The sequence below is a fragment of the Lissotriton vulgaris genome, chromosome 11, assembly GCF_964263255.1.
Source record: "Lissotriton vulgaris chromosome 11, aLisVul1.2, whole genome shotgun sequence".
NCBI lineage: Eukaryota > Metazoa > Chordata > Amphibia > Caudata > Salamandridae > Lissotriton > Lissotriton vulgaris.
This window is the reverse complement of record NC_141699.1, coordinates 1,597,862-1,621,089: the sequence shown is the minus strand read 5'-3', so window position 1 is coordinate 1,621,089 and position 23,228 is coordinate 1,597,862.

Genomic DNA, 23,228 nt, shown 5'->3' with positions numbered 1-23,228 from the left:
TAGGGGAAATAAGATTTCTGTGATGCACCGGCGAAAAATAAAAGATCCCATCCATGGCTCTGTCCAGACAGGGGAAATAAGATATCTGTAGTGTACAGGTGGGAAATAAAACATGATATCTGCATCTCCGTCCAGACAGGGGAAATAATGTGGCATGCCAGTCTGTGGCTGACCGGACGTCCCAGGCACTATAGATAGATTTCCTGGGGATCCCCCCGCTATATTCTGGCAAGCTGTTCCGGAGTAGGAGCAGGGAAGGAGCTGCTTGGTGAAGTTTATTACAGCTCACCGGTCCTCATGACACATTTCCCGACTGCCGCCACTCCTCACATGGCACCTACACAGACCCAATTTTCTTCTGCTAATTGAATTTGGAGCATACCACTCTTCTCTGTTCCTGCAATACTTCACATGGCTTTTCCTGACATGTTTATGTAAAAACTTTGGCATGTACATTATTGAGTTCGCTAAGCATGCATAGAACAGGAAGATTTACTCTAGTTTCTGTAATTTGTCGCACACTTGCAGTCTTGTCTGAAGAGCGCTATTCGCTGGAAAGAAAGACCTGAAATGGGTCGTCCCTGTATGCTTCTCTGTGGGTAATACTTTAGGTTTTGATGAAAAATTACTTTTTTTGTCAGTTCACTTGTTATTCTTATAAGCAAGGGCACTATTGCAACAAGAATTCACTGACAAGGATGAGGTATGTGGGAACGCCCACAAGTTGGCTGCCCGTCCCAAGTTCTCCACTGTGGAATTTCTACATGGCTTCTACCGAATATTGATGTGTCATTTTTAGCAAGCCTCCTAACTGGAACTCCTTGTGATTTGCAATGCCGCTATATTGATTATATTTCTTGGTATACAGTACTCCATATTATGCTTACCTGCTGCTGTGATATCTCATTCTTGGCTGTCTACAGCTAACAGAGTAATATTAGGTTAATGTACTCTGTTTAGGCTCTGTTTAAAGATTTTACTCACAAGTTTGATTGTTTACGCTGGACAGCATATTTCTGTTATTTCTTGAATAGTAAGTTATTTGACTTCTTCATAATGGATAACCAGGTCTCCACTGCTTCTAAATCTTTTGCTTTATCTACCCCTCTCATCAAACCTCAGAAGGGATTGACTGGCAGTGTTAATAAGAGGGCGGAGAAAGATCCAGCATCCCCCACAAAATCTCTGCTTCCCTTCACGTTGGAGGATATCATGGATGTAATTAAGAATTTAAAACCTTTTGTGGTGGAGACGACTGCCGCCCTTAAACGAATAGAAAAAGATTGTTCCACATTGGAATCCAGAATTTAAGAAGTTGAACATAGAGTTAGTGACGCTCAAGACTTTGTGGTCAAAGTTGACTCATTGTCCAAAAAAGTTCTTCTTAAACAACAAACTCAGGAATTGGAAAAATGTTAACAGATGTAATAACTTGAGAATTTATGGGATTCCAGAAGGTGCAGAGGACTCTAACGTGATACTGTTTCTAAAACGTTCTATCCCCAAATTGTCTGCTTACATGATGCCTCAGAACCCAACATACAACAAGCCCATCGAGTTAGTTCTATGTCCTCCTCCAACCCCAATTTCAATAGTCCGAGAGGTATCATTGTCTTCTTCCTACAGTATGCGATCTTATGAAGGCTCTTTCAGATGCATGCAATAAAAACAAATAATCTGGACAGGTCAGAAGATAGTCTACACTCAAGATGTTTCTCGATCAACTGCTAATAGACTTATAGAGTTTTTGGACTTGCACCCAGCTTTGCATTCTATGAGATTTAGCTTCATCCACCCTTGTTTGTACAAAGTCATTTACAAGGACAATACTTCTATTTTTGACAATCCAGAGGATTTGAAAACATTTGTCCACTTCCATAAAGGGGAGGAGATGGATCTCGTCAAGACTTGAGTATCTTTGTTACAAATGCATTAGCTAAAGCAGTGTTCTCTTATGCCATTTTATTTGTTGAACACATTTTTCTTATTTATTACTCACTGATGTTTAACATTTTCTTTTTCCTTTATAGGTCCTTGTTTGTCCATGACAATTGGATTGCTGTGTTCCATGTCTTCATATTCTTTTGTCTCTTTTCCCTCATTTCCGCATGTGTAAATTGTCTCACCCAGTGTCGGTACGTGTTAATTTCCCTTTTACTATGCATCAATGTTGATATGATCCACAGTTTTAATGTTCACATACTTCACCTTCTGATTATTTTCTCTCTTCTTATTCTTTTACTATTTAATTATTATGTCCACAGGCGCTGCCTGATGTTGGCTTCTTCTTTCTTTTTTTGTGCTCCACCTTCCCCAAACATACTGTTGTCACCTTTTTGCGAATTCAATTCATGGCTAAGGTCTTTTGGCATCTTGCCCTCTTGTATTTCTTTAAGGTATTTTTTTCCCCATTCCTATCTTTAACTCTTCTTTTTGACTCCTTTTTTCTTCTTTTCTTCGTCCTTCTCTCTCCTCTTCCATTCTCCCCTTTTTATTTTGTAGATTTTCGCTTCACACTTTCATTTTATTGTAGAATTGCTTTTTTGCAAATTTTGTATACCTCAACAAAGTTGCTTATTTATTTGTAGTATGTTCTACCTCTTTCTTGATTTATTATTATGAATAATTTAAGCATTTTTCATGGAATGTCAAAGGTCATCGAAACCCATTTCAGCATCAAAGAGTACTCACTCATTTATCCCACCTCAAATGGCAGATTGCCCTATTACAAGAAACCCATCTTAAAGAAAAAGATATTGTTTTTCCCAAAACAAGTTTGATTGGTCAGGTGTTTTGTTCCCCCACACAACATAACAAAAATGAAGTAATAATTATTATCCATACATCCTTATCTCTACTTATAGAATCTACTGTTATAGATGATGATGGCAGGTGGTAAGTATTAACTCTTAAAATTAATAATATCCAGTTCTCTATTTGTACCTGGTTCCACAGGTGTTGATGTACAATATTGGGAAAGTTTTTCTCCACTTTTCTTTCTCCCCTCCTACTCAAAATCTTATAGTGGGAGGAGACTGCAATCAATTGATGGATCCTTTTATAAACAGACATTCTCAAACTAAATATAATCCTAACACAATGCAATGCTCTTTAAAAAATACAATACTCTCCTGGGAATTAGCAGATGCTTGAAAAACTTTTAACCCTGATGTTATGTAATTCATGCTTTTTCCCTTGTGCACCATTCCAGCTCGAGAGATTACACATTGCTAACCCATAATATTTATCAATCAATGGTATGGGCTGAATTTAGTTGTATTGTATTGTAGACTTATATAACGCGAACTGTCACCCTATGGGTATGCTGGCGCTGCGACTTAACAGGTGGCATCAGCATGCATAGATCCTATTTGCAAGTAGAAAGCTCATTATGCTCATTCCTAGGGAAAAGCCAAGTTTTTAAGCTTTTTCTAAAAAGAAAAACGGAATTAGATTGTCTAATACTCTGGGGCAAATCATTCCAGAGGTGTGACGCTGCTACGCCAAATGTCATTATTTCTGACCAAGCACCTGTTATAGTCAACTTAGATATTCTGCCAGATAGCTTACATTCTAATAGCTGGAAGTTTAATAATACATAATACATATTTTGTTGAAAAATTTGAGAAGTTTAGTATGGGATTCTTTTAGCTCAATCTTACTACTGATACTGCAATGGATTTCATTTGTGCTGCATTTAAAGCAGCTGCCAGATGTTTTATTATAGGCTCTGTTGCATCAAAAAACACACCTCACTCAAAGAAACCTCCTTGTTACTAAAAAATATTAAAATTCTTGAAGAGGAATATTTTTCCTACTATTGCAGAGACACTCCAGCCCGCCTAAAAAAAGCCAAATTAGCTCATAATAAAAAATGCGTTGAGCAAGCAAGTACATTCTACTAAAAGTCAATGGAAAGTTCTATGGTGGGCGTAATAAGTCAGGTAAAATGTTAGCAACAGAAATTTAAAATAAAGTTATTAATATTATAATAATATAATTAATTATAATTAATAATATAATATTAAAAAATTCTAATAGTTCTGGTAAAAGAAAATGTACAGATTTAACATTTTTGGAATGTTTCATGGAGTATTATAAACAACTATATACCCCAGACTGCAATTCATCGCAAGATGCATTGCATGAACTTTTTGGAACTGCACCTAAAGATTCAGCCCAATCAGTTGACCTTTCCTCTTCAGAAATGGACTTATCAGTAGCTTAGACTCAAGCAGCTATTACTATATTATCAAAGTTAAGGCCTCAGGTCCAGATGGATTTTCTGTTGGGTTTTGTTTCCAATTTGCTAAGGTACTAATCCCAAAATAGTTACTAATAATTTAACACTTACATTAGTTAAATACTGCACAAGGCACTTTTGTCGAAGCTATGCTCTGCTTAATCTCTAAGAAAGGTAAAGACCGCTCTTTATGTGGAAATTACAGACCCATCTCTCTGATTAACATGAATTGTAAGATCTTCGCAAAGATCTTGCCTCTATGTATTAATCAAGTCATCCCTGATTGAATTGGAATTTGACAATTCTGATTTGTTAAGGGTGGATATATTACTGATAATTCTAGGACTTTTTTGAACATTAGTAACCAGACATCCAAGAGTCACAACAAGACATCATACTTGCCCCCCAAAACAACCTTTGACCGTGTTCATTTGGACATTATTTTTTCAGCATTGCAATGGCAGGGTCTCAAATTTATAAATAGATTAGTTTGCTTTATTCAGCACCTACTACTTCAATTTTTGGTTACGGTTTACATTCCTCTTACTTTCATTTGCATTGAGGCACTCAGCAGTGATGCCCATTGTCTCCTTTACTTTTAATACTTGCTTTAGAACCCTTGTACCAAAACTTCGGATTAGACTTAATTCATGTGAGACAGGCACGTGCACAACGCCAGCCACGTCACACACCATCATTTGTCTGTGCCTCGGCATCAGACTTCAAAGGCTGCTGCTCCCCCGCCCCCCGCATCAGACTTCAAAGGAATGCACTCCCGCTCCCCCGCCCGCGGTGCGCAACGATATGCTTACTCGCCCCTCTCGTTCATCGTTTTTCACTACAAACACCCCTAATAAGCCTTTATTTATTTATTTTCTATTTCTTTACTTTGTTCCACGTTTCTTTTCACTTTCGTGGCGCCGTAAAGGCGTGTGCTGCGATCATAGCAAAATAACATAAATAGTTTTATTTTCTATTTCTTTACTTTTGAGTAAAGTTAAAAATACCAGAACACAGTCATCGAAATTAAGGAGTTTGCATAAAATGTCATTCTTCTCTGTTCACGCCACAACAGGACGCTAGGAAACTTTGTGGTTAGTAAAGATGACTTAGTGTGAAAAACACAGAAACTAACTTTTGTAATGAGTTTGTTATATTTTTTATGTGTGTATTTTCAAGACGTAGACTCATTGAGCAATTCTCGCTCTCTTCCCTCTATCTTCCTTACCCCCCCCCCCTTCCTTTCTTCATCTCTGTTCCAAGCTTCCTGCGTCGCGCGGCCAATGCTCGTTTTACTTCATTTGGGTCCTAATCCCGCATTCTCTGCACCACATCAGAACATTTTTTGCCTTTCTTTAAGGCTTCAACAGGCCGATCCAAAGTTAACGGCGAGCAGGTTTCTGTGCAAAAAATTTGATTTCAGAAGACACCGCACTCCTGTGCCATTCTAAGGCATGGACTCGGCTGGCAGGAGAGTTACAAAGCACAGCGCCCCTGCGAGCTAGGGTCAGTTTGCATGTGAGAGCATCGCGGAGCAGCGAGGAAGGGGTCTTAATTGCTTCAATCAAATGAAATGGGGATGCCATCGCTCCCCTCCCTCCTCCCAGGCCTCAGGCTAAAGAGAACATCCTCACTTCTGACCGTTAGGAGACCCCAAAACAACTTTTCCTCTCTCAAATGCTGTCCTGTGTCGGAAGTTAAGAAATCACATCATTATTTGAACCCTTTACAGGTCAGGTCAGAAATGTTTTCACTGTCGAATTATAGGAAGGTTCAATCACGTTGTGACCTGCAGGGGCGGCCTTAGGCATGTGCAAGCTGTGTACCTGCACAGGGACACCAAACCCCAGGGGCCGCCACGCCAATATATATCCTTAATATAATAATCCTCTGAGGATGGATACATATTTGCGTGGCGGCTCCTGGCTGGGATTTGGCAGGCTCTGTTCCACTTCCATACACCCTGACCCCCCCCCCCCTCTCTTCACTGGCCTCCGCGCTACGCCCCACCCGGACCCCCTTTTTCGGGGCCCCATACCTACGCTCCCTGCCCAGGGCCGCCATGAGCCTAGAGCCGCCCCTGTGCCCTGGCAAAAACAACTCTTAAGTTCATGTACTACTTGTCGAACACTCTGTATTGTTATTTCGTTTCTGAAATTACCTATTGATTGTTTTATGTTATCACCTCAATGTACCTTTAACATGACTGATGTATCTGCGTATACATGCTCCCCCTTCTGTAAAGCGCTCTGATATCTGCGAAGATCTTGTTCGCGCTATATAAAACTTTCAAAATAAAATAAATAAATTTGTCTCTTTAGAACAATTGTGAAGCTTTCGGGACAACTGCAATTTCCCTAGGCTGGGGTGAATTACGATTTATGCGTCTGATGATTAGGCTGTTGCTTTGTACTTTAAAACCACAGTTATGATTTTTTCCTGAACTGCACTCATTTGTAATTGCTATAAATAATAGTCTTAGTGCTACCTAACTTAGTGGTACTCACTTTATCAACCTTGAAAGCGCGGAATGCTGAGTTGGCCTTGGCAAGATTCAGACTTGAGAACTGCATTTCACCAAACATTCCGTCAGCTTTTAACTCAAGACATTTTGTCTTCTACGAACTCGGGTTGCACACATATAGAATATTTAAAATTACGTGTAAGTGAAATTTGTGCAATTTGCTTTTGCGCAATTAAGTGAAATTGGAGCAAATGATTGCAAAAATAAGAGTAATTGTGCAAATCTATAATTTTATACCAAGTTGTAGCACAAAATGCGTACTTGAGTACATTTTTACATTTTAGGATAAAGTGCAAAAAAACACCCGAGCAACAGCTGATCGCATTCTGTTGTTCCTTGGCGACCACAATAAACATTTACCACAAAGGGCGCATTCGCAGCAAATTTTTACCATGAATGATGCGTAATTAAGCACAGTGTAATTTCCGGCATAATGTGAAATTCATAAAATTGCCTGAATTACACCTCTGTGGTTTTAAATTTTACAGAGTCCTACTTAAAGTCAGCAAGTTCAGCAGCTTTTTTAAAATAGTGTGTCTGATATGATTGTGATAGTGGACACTGATTCTCCAGGGACCCGGGTTTAAATTTCTCCAATTTTTTAACTTTTCAAACATTTCAAACAGGATCGCCACCTTTTTCTTCCGTCCCTCCAGATAAGGATTGAGTACAGGCTGATAACATGTTAACAGACAGTACTAATATTTTTCTAAATCAGCCTCATCTCGACTGAAGCCACAATCAAAATCATCCTGTGTATCTGCCAACATGACTTTCTGTAAGTTTTGACACACACATGCAAACTTGCCAACTCTTCTGCACTTATGCAGGCCTTACCAACTGCCGGACAATTATTGGAACTGGCAATGTGAGATTTAAATCCTCATCAGAAACCTGTTAAAATTTGTCCTATTTTTTAAACTCTACCTTAGTATTTGAAGAAGGTTTGGCTTTATGAGATAGTATTCACACTTTCTGCTAAAGACACTTTGGATTTACCAAACTCCTTGGATGCTAGAACAAATCTCTCTATGCCTCTAGCTATTTCCAATGTTTCACACCACCACATCCAACACCACCACATCCAACACCACCACGTCCAACACCACCACGTCCAACACCATCACGTCCACAATCACCACCTCCATCACCACCACATCCACCACATCCACCACCACTACATCCACCACCACCACATCCACCACCACCATGTCCACCACCACCACGTCCACCACCACCACACCCACCTCTGCCACCACCACGTCCACCACCACCACCCTCATGTCCACTACCACCACCACCACCACCATATCTACCACCACTACATCCACCACCAACACCATGTCCACCACCACTACGTCCACCACCACCACGTCCACCACCACCACCACACCCACCTCTTCCACCACCACTTCCACAACACCAGACCCACCACCACCACTTCCAGCACCACTACCACCACCACATCCACCACCACCAAGTACACCACCACCACCACGTCCACCACCACGTCCACCACCACCACGTCCACCACCACATCCACCACCACCACGTCCACCACCACCATGTCCACCACATCCACCACCATGTCCGCCACCACCACCACGGCCACCACCACGTCCACCACAAGGCCACTACCATGTCCGCCACTGCCACCACGTCTACCTCCACCACCACCACATACACTACCACCACCAAGTCCACCACCAAGTACACCACCAGGTCCACCACCACAACTTCCACCACATCCACCACTACCACGTCCACCATCACCACGTCCACCACAACCACATCCACTACCACCACATCCACCACCACGTCCACCACCACCACCATGTCCATCACCACACCCATCACCACCTCCACCACCACATCCACAACCACCACCTCCACCACCACATCCACCACCACTACGTCCACCACCACCATGTCCACCACTACCACGTCCTCCACCAACACCACGTGCACCACCACCACACCCACCTCCACCACCACCACGCCCACCACCACATCCACCACCACCACATCCACCACCACATCCATCAACACCTCTATCTATTTATCTATCTATCTATGTATCTATCTATCGCCATCACTCTATCTATCTATCTATCACCCCTCACTCTATCTATCGCCCTCACTCTATCTATCTATCTATCTATCGCCCTCACGCTATCTATCTACTGCCCTCACTCTATCTATCTATCGCCCTACCTCTATCTATCGCCCTCGCTCTATCTATCGCCCTCCCTCTATCTATCTATCGCACTCACTCTATCTATCGCATCACCAAGGCATCACTCAGCACCACCACAGCATCACTCAGGTGCACCACAACATCACTATGCGCTACCTCAGCATCACTGAACGCCACAGCATCACTCGTCACCACCACATCACTGAGCGCCACCACAGCATCAACCTGTGCAACCATTCAACAACTGGTTCAAATATGTTCTCTCAATGTTTCAAGCTTTATTACAAATGTCACAAAAAGATGTTAATATTGCACTTCTGTCCTTGGATTTTCGTCACAATAGAATACACTGAACATAATCTTCACAAAAGTTATTTACAAAAGTTTAAGCTATTGCCATTATAAATTACAATAGTTTTTATTTAAGTATTAATTATTTAAAAAAATAAAAGCCATTATTATTTGTAATATCAATACATCTAAGTCATGTAAATAAAATACATATTGCATTACAAATGCGATAGGTGTCACATTTGTGAAAGTTAAAACTATTGGCATTGTAAATGACAAAGCTATTAATTTAGCTATTTTAAAAACCAACACATAAATAAAAAATGTGTCATTTACAATACCAATAGCTCAAACTTTTCTAATGCGAGACCTATTGCATTGCAAATGCTTGATAGAAAATATCCGTCGCTCAAGCCAGTTCTTGGGATACAAAAATAAAGCCAATGAGGTCAAATTTACTGCTTATGCAGACGATGTTTTACTTTTCATATCAGATCCACACGCAACCCTTTCTGAAGTTTTAAAGATTTTAAAAGAATACCCTACTACATCAGGGTATAAGCTAAATCTTGATAAATCAGAAGTCATGTCTATTAATAAGTACTGCCTCAAAGAGATGTTTAAAGAATATGATTTTAAATGACACTCCAACTATATCAAACGTCTTATTATCGTATAAGCTAATTCCCTAAAAGACACTATTTCTATCAATCTTGCGGCAGTCAAACAAAAATTATAATGCTGTCTGAGAGATGGTCACCTCTTTTCTTATCTTGGTGGGGTAGAGTTGACACCATTAAGATGAGGCTGTTGCCGATAATAAATGTTACTTTATCCCTGCCTCCAGTCCAACTCCAAAATCTTTTATTAAATCCATAAACAGTCTGTTATATTATTGTGTAAGCTCCAACAACCCAAAGATTCCAGCGGAGTAACTTTTCCTAATTTTTCCAAATATCACTCAGCTTTTACTCTTAAATAGATTGGACCTCTTTATCGAGTACACTTGACCTTGCTCCCACTCGATAATTCTCGCCTCAGTGCCTACTCAAACCAGGGATCACACCTACTCAAACCAGGGATCACACTCGGCAACTCTGGGCATTAGCTTGCCTCATCTCCACAACGGCCCCCCACATTCGCCGGGGATGCCCGCTATTTTCAGGGATAGCTGTATTAAGAAATGGGAAGCAGCCGGAATTACACATTTCGGCAATCTCTGCTCTTTTACGGGGCTTCACACATTTGAGGAACTAAGAATGAAATACCAAATTAACAACAGAGACTTCTTCAATTACCTACAAATACGGGACTTCATAACTAAAAGAAATCTTTGTGAAATCATCAGTACAAAATGTGAGATATTTGAGACACTGTCGTCCAGTAAAATTAACACCATTAGTGAAATATATATCCAATTAAGTAACTCGGCACCTGATGATATAGGAAAGATAGCCTCGAAGTGGGAAAACAAAATTGGTATACCTCCAGCTGAAATTGAAAGTATAATGGCAATGTCACAAACTTATTTGCTATCAACTAAACTACAAACGCAATTTTACAAAACCCTTTTTATGTTATATTATACTCCCGACAAAATTGCAAAATGGGGCTCGGGTAAAGGAACTTACTGTCCCCGGTGCCACTTTCCGAATGCAGACTGTATACATATTTTTGCTACCTGCGACGGCCTATCCCAACTGAAACTCGATATTGAGAGGTTTATATCAGTGGTTGTGAAAAATCCCATTACCTTGACTATTGAAATGATGCTTCTAGGAGCGACTGACCCAAACTGGAATCGACAAGGAGCGGAATTTATATTTGTGTCAATGGCTGTTTTTAGGATGTGTATTGCATCGGCCTGTTTAGATGAACTGGCACCCTCATTTCAGCAATGGCTCGCCAGATTACTAGCCGCATTTAAGCTGGAAATTGCAATCTATAAAGGGAAAGGTAGAAGGAAACGCACTGCTGGCCTGAAAATCTGGGCTCCGCTACAAGAATGGTGTGATAATCAAGGCAAAAATAATAATAATAATAATAGGCAACTCCTTCAAACCTTACCTAGATCTATTGGTGTCACTCTTAGTGAAGTCTATATATGGGGTTTAACTATTAAGCCATGTAATAACTGGACAGATGAACTGGTAACTGCTCTTGTATCTGTATTTGAACTGGCAATGGCCACTGTATTCTTATTTGAAGATTTTTATGCTGTGCTATTTCTATACATGTGTCTAGTTTGATGTAGCTTGCTTTATTATTTTCCAAAGTCAGTTCTGTGATTGATTTCAGGGCACAGCGCACAGTTATTTTACGGGGCCAAACGATGCATAATGTGGTATTCATATTGTATTTTTTTCTTTCTTTATCTTCTCTTTTCCTTTAGAAGTCTGCCAGACTAAGGGGTGGGGGAGGGTTAGGGGGTTAAGATGAACTTTCTCAGTGTAAATTCATGTATTCTATGATTTTATACAAAAATCATTTTTTAAAAAAAAGAAAGAAAACTGACCTCCAACAGACTTTCTTCATTCAAACCTAGACCAAGATTTGGTCTAAGGTTCATTCCGCGTATTGCTCAGCCAGCACCATGCAAACACTTCTTTTTGTCTAACAACAGATTATTTTTATTCCCAATTTAGCTTTTAATACATTTAAATGATCATTAGAAAGGCTGCCTGATGATTCTGAGAATAGTAATGCTATGACAGGTAAAGTAGGATTTCTGCGATGTAAAGGCATAAAATCAAACATCATTAATGCACCTCTATCCAGACAGGGGAAATAAGATATCTGGGATGAGCAGGTGGAAAATAAAGCATCCCTTCTGCACATCTGTATTGGCACAGAAATAGGATATCGGTGTAGTACAGGCAGGAAATAAAACATCACATCTGCACCTCTGTCCTGGCGGGGGAAATAAGATAAGTGCGATGTACAGGAGGGAAATAAAACATCACATCTGCACCTCTGTCCAGACAGGGGAACTAAGATAAGTGCGATGTACAGGAGGGAAATAAAACATCACATCTGCACCTCTGTCCAGACAGGGGAACTAAGATAAGTGCGATGTACAGGAGGGAAATAAAACATCACATCTGCACCTCTGTCCAGACAGGGGAACTAAGATAAGTGCGATGTACAGGAGGGAAATAAAACATCACATCTGCACCTGTGTCCAGACAGGGGAGATAATATATGTGCGATGTACAGGAGGGAAAAAAAACACACATCTGCACCTCTGTCCAGACGGGGGAAATAAGATGACTACGATTCGCAGGCAGGAAATAAAACATACCATCTGTGCCTCTGTCCAGACAGGAGAACTAAGCTACTAATATGTGCCATTGGGAAATAAAACATCACATCTACATCTCTGCTCAGGGAGGGGAAATAAGATATCTGCGATGAGCAGGAGGGAAATAAAACATCACATCTGCACCTCTGTCCAGACAGGGAAATAAGATATATGTGCTGTGCAGGCGGGATATATAACCTTCACTCATAGGCGTAGTAGGGGATAGCAGCTCTCCCCCTCGCCACAAGGTGCATTCCATTTGCGCACATGAACAGGAACAGGATCCCAACAGGCACAGTAATGAGTTTGGTTATATGACAATATACCAGGAGGCCCTCATGCCCTGTCGCGAGTAGAATGGACCTATCGATTGGAGGATGCACTGCATCAGGTGAGGCCTCCAATGGAGGTCACTGGATTGTTTCTTACACCAGCAGTCCTAGATGTTGTCGCTTCCAGGATATACACCAACACCATACAGGGAAGAATCGCATTTCTGATTCACTTTGGCGATTAGGTTTTCATGTTACCCATCTTTGTACATTTCCCTGAGGGGGCCTGACTAACATGAGCCGAAACGTGTCAACTTTTCACAACCAGTGGAGTTATTACATAAAATGAATCAATAATTTATGATTAACTCATAGGTAGTTTGGACTGCAAAGAGTTTGTGCAGTTCTTGGTACTGTCTTTTGGAGTTTGGGACTACCTATTGGCATCCTGTGGACAGTAAACAAGTGAGCATACCCCCTCTACAAGCTAGATACAAGGGCAGTGTATTTAGAAGATGAACTTAAGTACATAAAAATGTTTCCTCTATTGTGCAAAAAATGTAGATGTATAAAAATGTTTGCTTTACTGTTATTGCTCTGACTGCTCGATTATGTTAACCATAGTTCTGTGGTAATACCGTTGAATAAGTATGCATAGTAAATATGTGTTTGCACACATTGATAAGTACCTGTTTCCAATAGTGACAATTCCCTCTATTGTTGATTGAAATAAGCTTTGAAAAATACATTCCTGTAGAGAACCCCCTTTGAGTGAAATTTATATCTATACCCCAGGTTCATACAGGGTTATTCGGGGATCCCCTTATACCTTTACTCGGTGGGAAATAAAAAAAACACTGCAGACAGGGGAAATAAGATATCTGCGAAGTGCAGTTGGGAATAAACCATCACAGAAAATGAATTAATATATCTCCTGGTTTCAGACGGCAAGTGAAACATCGCATTTTTACAGGCAGGCAAACTGTGATATGTCATGTCTACAGACAGGGTCAGATTAAGCATATCCACACAGCCAGGGGAATAACATCCCTCATGGGTAATGACAGGAGAAATAAAACATCACATGGGCACAGAAAAGAGAATCATTAGCCAAGGCAGGAGTCTTAGGTGCACAGAAGGGATACAAGGTCACACTTCAGAGCTGAGCCCATCTATAGAATAAATATGGAATCATACCTATACATTTCGGGGAGTATGAGTTAATATATTAAATGATGCAAGAAATTACACATCACAAATGTACTGACAGGAAATAACTTGGGAGATATCTTCGTTGCACAGAAATATAACGGGTCATATTTGGGACATAGGAGCATGGCAGATTTAATTTGGACTGATAAAAGAAATACCAGCTCACATCAATAGGGACAGAAAAAATAAGAGAATGCCCAACAAGGGAAAGAAGTTATAACAGCCAAAGAGACAGGGAAAGTAGTATACCTCAGACGTATAGACAGGGGAAATATACCGCCGGGGTACAGACAGGAAACATATTATGCCTCAGAGTTACAGACAAGGGAAATATTGTACCACAGAGGAGTTAAGATATGTCACGTGTACAGACAGGGAAAATAAGATATTAAACTGTATCTGAAAAATTGTCAGAAAATGCAAATTCACATCTCGATAGGATATGTATTTTAATCAGTGCAGACAAAGATATGAGAGATTGTATTTGTAGACAGCAATGAAAGAAAGCTACAGGATGACAGCAAGAAGAAAGGGAGATTAGGTGATCTCTGTTTTTCAGAGAGTGGATCACCAGCTCACACGTGCACAGCGAGGGCGGAGGGAGGCCTTCAGACTAGAGGTGGACCCGGTGAGCCTGGGCAGGGCTGCAAAGGGGGCTCGTCACCCACCATTACTCTGGGCAATAGCTTGCTTAATCTCCACAACCGGCCCTCGCGGTGAGATGCCTGGCTTTCACCTTGTGGATACCCTGCCGGGGTTATCTCACAGGGGAATACCAGGAAGGATTCCCTAAGCAAGCGCTTAGATACCGGGTCGGTGATTTGCGCTATATAAATACATGTACATTTACATTTACATTACTCCACCCGAGGGTTACTCAGGCTGGTCTTACTATCTGAAAGTGCTCTGGTGCTCTTGCATCTAGTCAAGGAAACACTGGCCAGACGCAAATGCAGAGATTACTAGAAGCCCAGTGCAAAGACCAGCAACTGTAACCCACCATGACTCAGTCTCAGGATTTCTATGTGTTTATTTGTAGAGGTGAACCAGGCCCCGGGAGTATCAGAGACGTTTACAGATTACATTGAAATAAGACAAAGGGCCATATGTATCATACAAATTTGCATTTGCAAAGGCCGAAATTCGCAGAATTTCGGCCTTTGCGAATGCAAATTTGCAAAATGGGATGTATGAATGAAAATCCGGTGCGAAATAAGGAATCGCAAAATTTGCGATTCCTTATTTTGCAATTGCATTTAAGGAATCGCAAATTTTGCGATTCCTTAAATGCAATGTATGAAGCTAAAAAAAAATGCTAATTGTCCCTAAGGAATCGCAAATTACCACCAACTTCAAGTTGGTGGTAATTTGCGAATTTCTTGAAAAATGCCCATTTTTGCATTTTTCAAAGTGCCATGTGACGCACATACATGCCCATAGGGCATGTATGTGCACCACATGTGCACCCATACTTATTTCAGGGGTGCAACAGGGTGTCCTTTGGACACCCCTGCACCCTTGAAATTATTCTCAATTTGCGATTAGCAAATTGCGAATCGCAAATTGAGAATAAATTCCCATTCCTTCCTATGGGCCAGGAGGCCCATAGAAATGAATGGGAAAGTATTCCTTAATTGCAAATTCGCAATTTGCGAATTCGCAATTAAGGAATCTCAAGAAATCGCTAAAAAATTGCGATTTTCTTGATACATACTAATTAGTGATTCTGAAATAGCGATTTCTTAAAAATCGCTATTACAGAAACGCTAATTGGTATCTTGATGCATATGGCCCAAAAAGAGGTAAATCCCTCATTTCTCTCAGTTTACAAGGTGCAGGTGCAGGGTACATCTAAAGAAAGACAATGGGTCCGATTCACAAAGGTAAACTGAGATGAAAGTCTAACATTACGACTTTCTGTATTCACAAAAGGCATTTACGAGTAGTAAAGTTAGACTTTTGTCTGAGCTAAATTTAACTTTTGTTCTTAAGTGAAATTTTAGGGTCTCAGTTAAACTTAAGACCAAAACTTAAGTTTAACAGATAAAAGTCTAATTTTACTATTTGTAAATGCTCTTTGTGAATACCAAAAGTCGTAAAGTTAGACTTTTGTCTCAGTTTAATTCTGTGAATCTGGTCCATCGATTGTATGTACATCGAATAACCTACGGCAGGAAGTGGGATATCAGCAGTGGACCCAAAGTAAGGACAGCAAACTTCATGTATGTATGTATGTATGTATGTATGTGTGTTCTTATATAGCGCTCGACTTACCCATGGGCATCTCGGCGCTTGCATTGGGAACCCGTCCTGGCTTTTCCTTGTGAGATAACACGTACTGGGCATCCCCAAGGTGAAAGCCAGGCATCCCGCCACGGGGGGGGGGGCATAGTGGAGATTAATTAAGCTATTGCCCAGAGTTGCAGAGTGTGAACCCTTGATTCGAGTAGGCACCGAAGTGAGAATTATCGAGTCCGTGGACACTTGGGCTCAGACCCTGCCGCGTCTGGAATTGAACCCTGGTCCCGGGTCTGACCTCTGCTTCAGGGTCTGCCTCCTCTAACCAGTGAGCCACACTTCTCCACTCGAGGCCACAGGCGCGAGATGTCTCTCAGGCAAGATGTGTTTCATGTCTATGTTGATTATGTGAGGATCTTCTAACTAATTACTTTGAAATTAGTGAAACCCTTCAGACCAAAGCACACAGCCCAGAGCCTACTCCCTTTAAATCTGCCTGGTACAAGCTCATCCCACCTGCCTTGAAGCCAATGGAAGTGAATGGTTGAATGAAGGCACCACACAAGATCGAAACATCCAATCTACCTGTGAAACCCTGACCAGCATCTGAGCCTAGGAGTGTCTCTTGGAGCTGGTGTTGAAATAACACAAATCAACACCTCATCCTACCTCAAGGGGGAGCCCAAGCTTCAAAGCGCACCATACTCAATCACTCTTAAATAATCCCACAGCTGGTCCCCAGATCTGGCCACTATATGAATCGCTGATCCCCTGAACTCCAGTAACATTCCAGAAATGGAAGTGAAGTGACCAGAAAACTTTCGGACTACGGTGGCCTTTTCACTCCAAACCATTATTGATATGTCCTCAATCCTTAGCTTTTCACCTCCAGCTCATTGATTCCGGGTGCGTTAGTCTAATTAGTGGAATTGAAGAAAAACAAGCCTCCAACACCCAGAATGCATCAGGTTATCACACAAAGGAGCAGGACTAGACACCTTGTCCATAACAACCCGGAGGCAGGTGGCCACCCTATGTCGGTCGGCATAGAGGGCACAATGAACCAGGTGAGACCAGGCGGATGCTTGCAAGAAGCAAGTCAACACAGCAGACTCACAGCACCAGCTCGCGGCGGCATCAATCTATTGCAGAAGGCCTAAAAACTGTATACAGAGCGGGACGGCGGGCACAGTTCTATTTTATTTGGTGCACTGAAAATCTTTCAACAGCTCCTAGTTAGGCTGTGAGGGGATTTGGAACACATAATTAACTAGATGATGCCATGACAACCGGAGATCCCTTAAAGGGCACTCCAAAGTCACCTCTGCGTGAGGAGGAATCCAAAGATCACATCTATACAGACACTGGGAATCAGAAATAATATCTGTACATGTGGAAAAATCAGAGATCAGACCTTTAGAGACACTGGGAATCAGAGATAATATATGTACACACAGGGAAATCAGAGGTCACACCTGTAGACACACTGGGAAAAAGAGATCATATCTGTACACTCAGGAAATCAGAGGTTACACCGGTAGACACATTGGGAATCAGAGATAATAACTATAAAAGCAGGGATACCAGAGGTTACACCTGTTTTGACGCTGAGAATCAGAAATAATATCTGTACATGTGGAGAAATCAGAGATCACACCTTTAGAGACACTGGGAATCAGAGATAATATATGTACACACAGGGAAAATCAGAGGTCACACCTGTAGACACACTAGGAAAAAGAGATCATATCTGTACGCTCAGGAAATCAGAGGTTACACCTATAGACACATTGGGAATCAGAGATAATAACTATAAAAGCAGGGATACTAGAGGTTACACCTGTACAGACACTGGGAATCTGAGATAATATCTGTACATACAGGGAAATGAGAGGTTACACCTGTTGACGCTGAGAATCAGAAATAATATCTGTACATGTGGAGAAATCAGAGTTCACACCTTTAGAGACACTGGGAATCAGAGATAATATCTGTGCACACAGGAAAATCAGAGGTTACACATGTAAACACATTGGGAATCAGAGACAATATCTCTAAAAGCAGGGATATCAGAGGTCACACCTGTACAGACACTGGGAATCAGAGATAATATCTATAAAAGCAGGGATATCAAAGGTCACACCTGTAGACACATTGGGAATCAGAGACAATATCTCTAAAAGCAGGGATATCAGAGGTCACACCTGTACAGGCACTGGGAATCAGAGATAATATCTATAAAAGCAGGGATATCAAAGGTCACACCTGTACAGACACTGGGAATCAGAGATAATATCTATAAAAGCAGGGATATCAAAGGGCACACCTGTAGACCCATTGGGAATCAGAGACAATATCTCTAAAAGCAGGGATATCAGAGGTCACACCTGTGCAGACACTGGGAATCAGAGATAATATCTATAAAAGCAGGGATATCAAAGGTCACACCTGTAGACAGATTGGGAATCAGAGACAATATCTCTCAAAGCAGGGATACCAGAGGGTACACCTGTACAGACACTGGGAATCTGAGATAATATCTGTACATACAGGGAGATGAGAGGTTACACCTGTTGACGCTGAGAATCAGAAATAATATCTGTACATGTGGAGAAATCAGAGTTCACACCTTTAGAGACACTGGGAATCAGAGATAATATCTGTGCACACAGGAAAATAAGAGGTTACACATGTAAACACATTGGGAATTAGAGACAATATTTCTAAAAGCAGGGATATCAGAGGTCACACCTGTACAGACACTGGGAATCAGAGATAATATCTATAAAAGCAGGGATATCAAAGGTCACACCTGTAGACACATTGGGAATCAGAGACAATATATCTAAAAGCAGGGATATCAGAGGTCACACCTGTACAGACACTGGGAATCAGAGATCATATCTATTCTGTAGACACCGGGAAATTATAGGTAACACCGGTAGACACATTGGGAATCAGATATAATTACTATAAAAGCAGGGATACCAGAGGTTACACCTGTACAGACACTGGGAATCTGAGATAATATCTGTACATACAGTGAAATGAGAGGTTACACCTGTTGACGCTGAGAATCAGAAATAATATCTGTACATGTGGAGAAATCAGAGTTCACACCTTTAGAGACACTGGGAATCAGAGATAATATCTGTGCACACAGGAAAATCAGAGGTTACACATGTAAACACATTGGGAATCAGAGACAATATCTCTAAAAGCAGGGATATCAGAGGTCACACCTGTACAGACACTAGGAATCAGAGATAATATCTATAAAAGCAGGGATATCAGAGGTCACACCTGTACAGACACTGGGAATCAGAGATAATATCTATTCTGTAGACACAGGGAAATTATAGGTTACACCGGTAGACACATTGGGAATCAGAGATAACTATAAAAGCAGGTATATCAGAGGTCACACCTGTACAGTCACTGGTAATCAGAGATAATTAGTATTTGTATTTTGATGTATTTATAGAGTGTGACATTCATCCCAAGGGACATCACAGCGCTAGGACCAAAGGCAGTGCAGAGGGGGGGGGGGGGGGGGTGGGGGGGTATTTATTTATTTTTATTTTGTGTGTTTTATATACCGCGCAGCTACCCCAACGGGGTGTCCCGGCGCTTCTTCTGCACATTTGCTGAGTCTTACGGGAGTGAGTTTAACAGAAAAGGAAATTTTCTATTCTAAGTTGCTGGATCATGAGGTCAATATCTAGGCAACAGGAAAGTTTTCTATTTCTTTCTAAAAAGCAGATAGTCGTCTGTCAAGTGTAGGTCCAATGGGAGGGTGTTCCAAAGGATCGCAGCTCATTTGGAGAAGGATCGGTCGCCCGTTCTGACTTTGGTCATGCGTTTGACCATTGCAAGGGCCTGCTGGAGGGATCTCAGGTTGGGTTATAGGACGTGGAATTTCATTTTGTCTTGAAAAATATGTGGGCCTTTCTTATGTAAAGTTCTGTGTGTGTAGCAGAGGAGCTTAAATTTAGCTCTTTGGTACAATGGCAACCAGTGTAGCTCCTTCATACAATAGGATGCTGAGCTATAGTTCCTTTTATTGCAGATCAATTTAGCAGCAGCATTCTGGACTACCTGGAGTCGAGAAAAAAGGTATTCGCCCATATCAACATAAAGTGCATTTCCGTAATCCAGCCTGATCAGAAAAAGGGCTGAGTCCCCGTTTTCCGTCAGTTTAATAGGAATCCAGGGAAAAAGCCTCCTGAAAGCTTCAGTGTGGCAAAGCCTTCTCCGCACAGAGTGCGTACTTGATCCGACATGGATAGGGTATCATCAAAAAAGATGCCAGGATTCTTTGCATCACGCTTGGGTTCTGGGGCAGTGCCTAACGCTTGGGGCCACCAACTGCTGCCCCAGGATGCGTGTGCACCCCCGAAGAGCAGAATCTCCGACTTTCCGGCATTTAGTTTTAGACAGTGCTCGGTCATCCAGCCAGAAATTTCGGTAAGGCAGTTAATTAGGTTGCTCTTAGTGTCAATATTGGTCGTACTATCAGCCAGGGGGATCATTAATTGAGTATCATCGGCGTATGAGCAGATATCAAAGCCCCATTTCCTGCTGATGTTTGCGTGAGAGGAGACATACGAGTTAAAAAGTTCCCTATGGAACTCCATATTTATTAGCCTTTGGGGAAGAGGTGCTCGATCCCATTTGGATCTTTTAGGTTCGATTTTCCAGAAAGGATGCAAACCATGACAAGGCACTTGAGCATAGCCCCTTTTCATGGAGGAATCGTAATAGATTATTATGAGATACGGTATCGAACGCCGCAGTAAGGTCTAAAAGGATCAGTGCTACCGCTCTGCCTTGGTCAACCAGGGATCTGATATTATCCGATACAGCAAGTAGAGTAGCCTTGGTGCGGGGAACATCCTTTACAACGAAACTCTAACAACGCGGTACCATTACAATGCAGGTTTTACAACGAAAGTCGTTACAACGACTTTCGCTGGAGGGCGCTCTAGGATAGGGAATAGTTTAATTTACTATCCAACCCCTTCCCTACTATCCACGGGGAATGGAGTTGGAATAGTACATTAAACTATTCACTATACAGCACCCCCCCAATGCAAGTCGTTGTAACAACTGGCGTTGTAAAACCTGCGTTGTAACGGTACGCGTGGTAATACCATGCGTTGTACTGTCATACATCCCTCGGGGCTGTTATAGTCCCTAAAGCCAGTCTGCGAGGGATCCAATAGGTTGTTGGTCTCCAGGAAAAAGGTAAGCTCTCTATTAACCAAACGCTCCAGAACTTTGGATAGGTACGGAAGTTGGGGAATCGGTCGTTAGTTTGCTGGATCTGTAGATTTCGAGGCCTGCTTTCTTTAATAAAGTGAAGGCCACTGTTTCCTTCCATATATCTGGGAAGGAGTCTTGCTCTAGGGATTGATTACAAACTTTAGTAACTTGGGTACATAGGGTTGACACTAGTCGGGAAAAGATAAAATGTGTACAGGGATCAAGTGGAGATCCTGCCTTAACCTCAGTCGTAGGTTTAGCTGCCTGTTCTTCTGAAAGAGGAGTCAGCATGGCCATATGGGTATGAACTCAAGGGAAAAATATCTGTACACACAGGGAAATCATAGGTTACACCAGTAGACACATTGGGAATCAGAGATAATAACTATAAAAGCAAGGATATCAGAGGTCACACGTATACAGACACTGGGGATCGGAGATAATATCTGTACACACAGGGAAATCAAAGGTTACACCTGTAGAAACACTGGGAATCAGAGATAATATCTCTAAAAGCAGGGATTTCAGAGGTCACACCCCTACAGACACTGGGAATCAGAGATAATATCTGTGCACACAGGGAAATCAGAGGTTACACATGTAGACACATTGGGAATCAGAGACAATATCTCTAAAAGCAGGGATTTCAGAGGTCACACCTGTACAGACACTGGCAATCAGAGATAATATCCGTACACCAGGGAAATCACAGATAACATCTGCGTGAACATTGTGAATCAGAGTTAAAGTCTGTACACACAGGGAAATCAGAGATCACATTGATTCAGAGAAATAAAATCATACCATACAATTGTACGTACAGGGGAATCAGAGTTCACATATGTGCACATAAAGAGAATCTGATCACATTTATACACGCAATAAATTCTGAAATCATTGTATAGAGCCTAACATAATCAAAGTTCACATGTGTAAAGACAATGGCAATCAGATATCACATTTGAACAGAAAGGGAAGTCAGAAAGCACATTGGTACAATGGGAATCAGCGATCATAACTGCACAAAGGGAATGAGAGATCACATCTGTGTAGACAGGGATATTACATATAATATCCTGTCCAGACAAGGACAATCAGAAATCAAATCTGTACAGACATAGATATCAGAAATCACATCTTGAAAGAGAGAGGGAATCAGATATCACATCACTAGAGAGAAAATAAACTACTGATCATATATTTAGTTACAAGGGAAATCAGAGAATGCATCTAGAATCTAACACAATCAGAGATCCTATCTGTCCAGGCAGAGTATTTAGAGATCACATCTGTGCAAAGGTAATCAGAGGTTGCATCAATACATTCACAGGGTGCCAGAGATATCCGAACTATCAAATGGATTCAGAGATCATATCAGTGAAAAGGTAATCAGAGTTCATATCAGTGAAAAGGTAAACAGAGTTCATATTACTAAAAAGGTAATCAGAGTTCATATCAGTGAAAAGGGAATCAGAGATCATAGCAGTCAAAGGGAATCAGATATCATATCAGCAGCACAGTCCGAGGGAATCAGACCTCAGTGCAGCCAAGGGGTATCAGAGATCATATCAGTAGAAAGAGGATCTGAGATCATATCTGTACAGTCAGAAGGAATCAGGTATCAGTAAGGTAAAAGGGAATCAGAGATCATATCAGTACAAAATTAATTGGATATCATAGCAGTC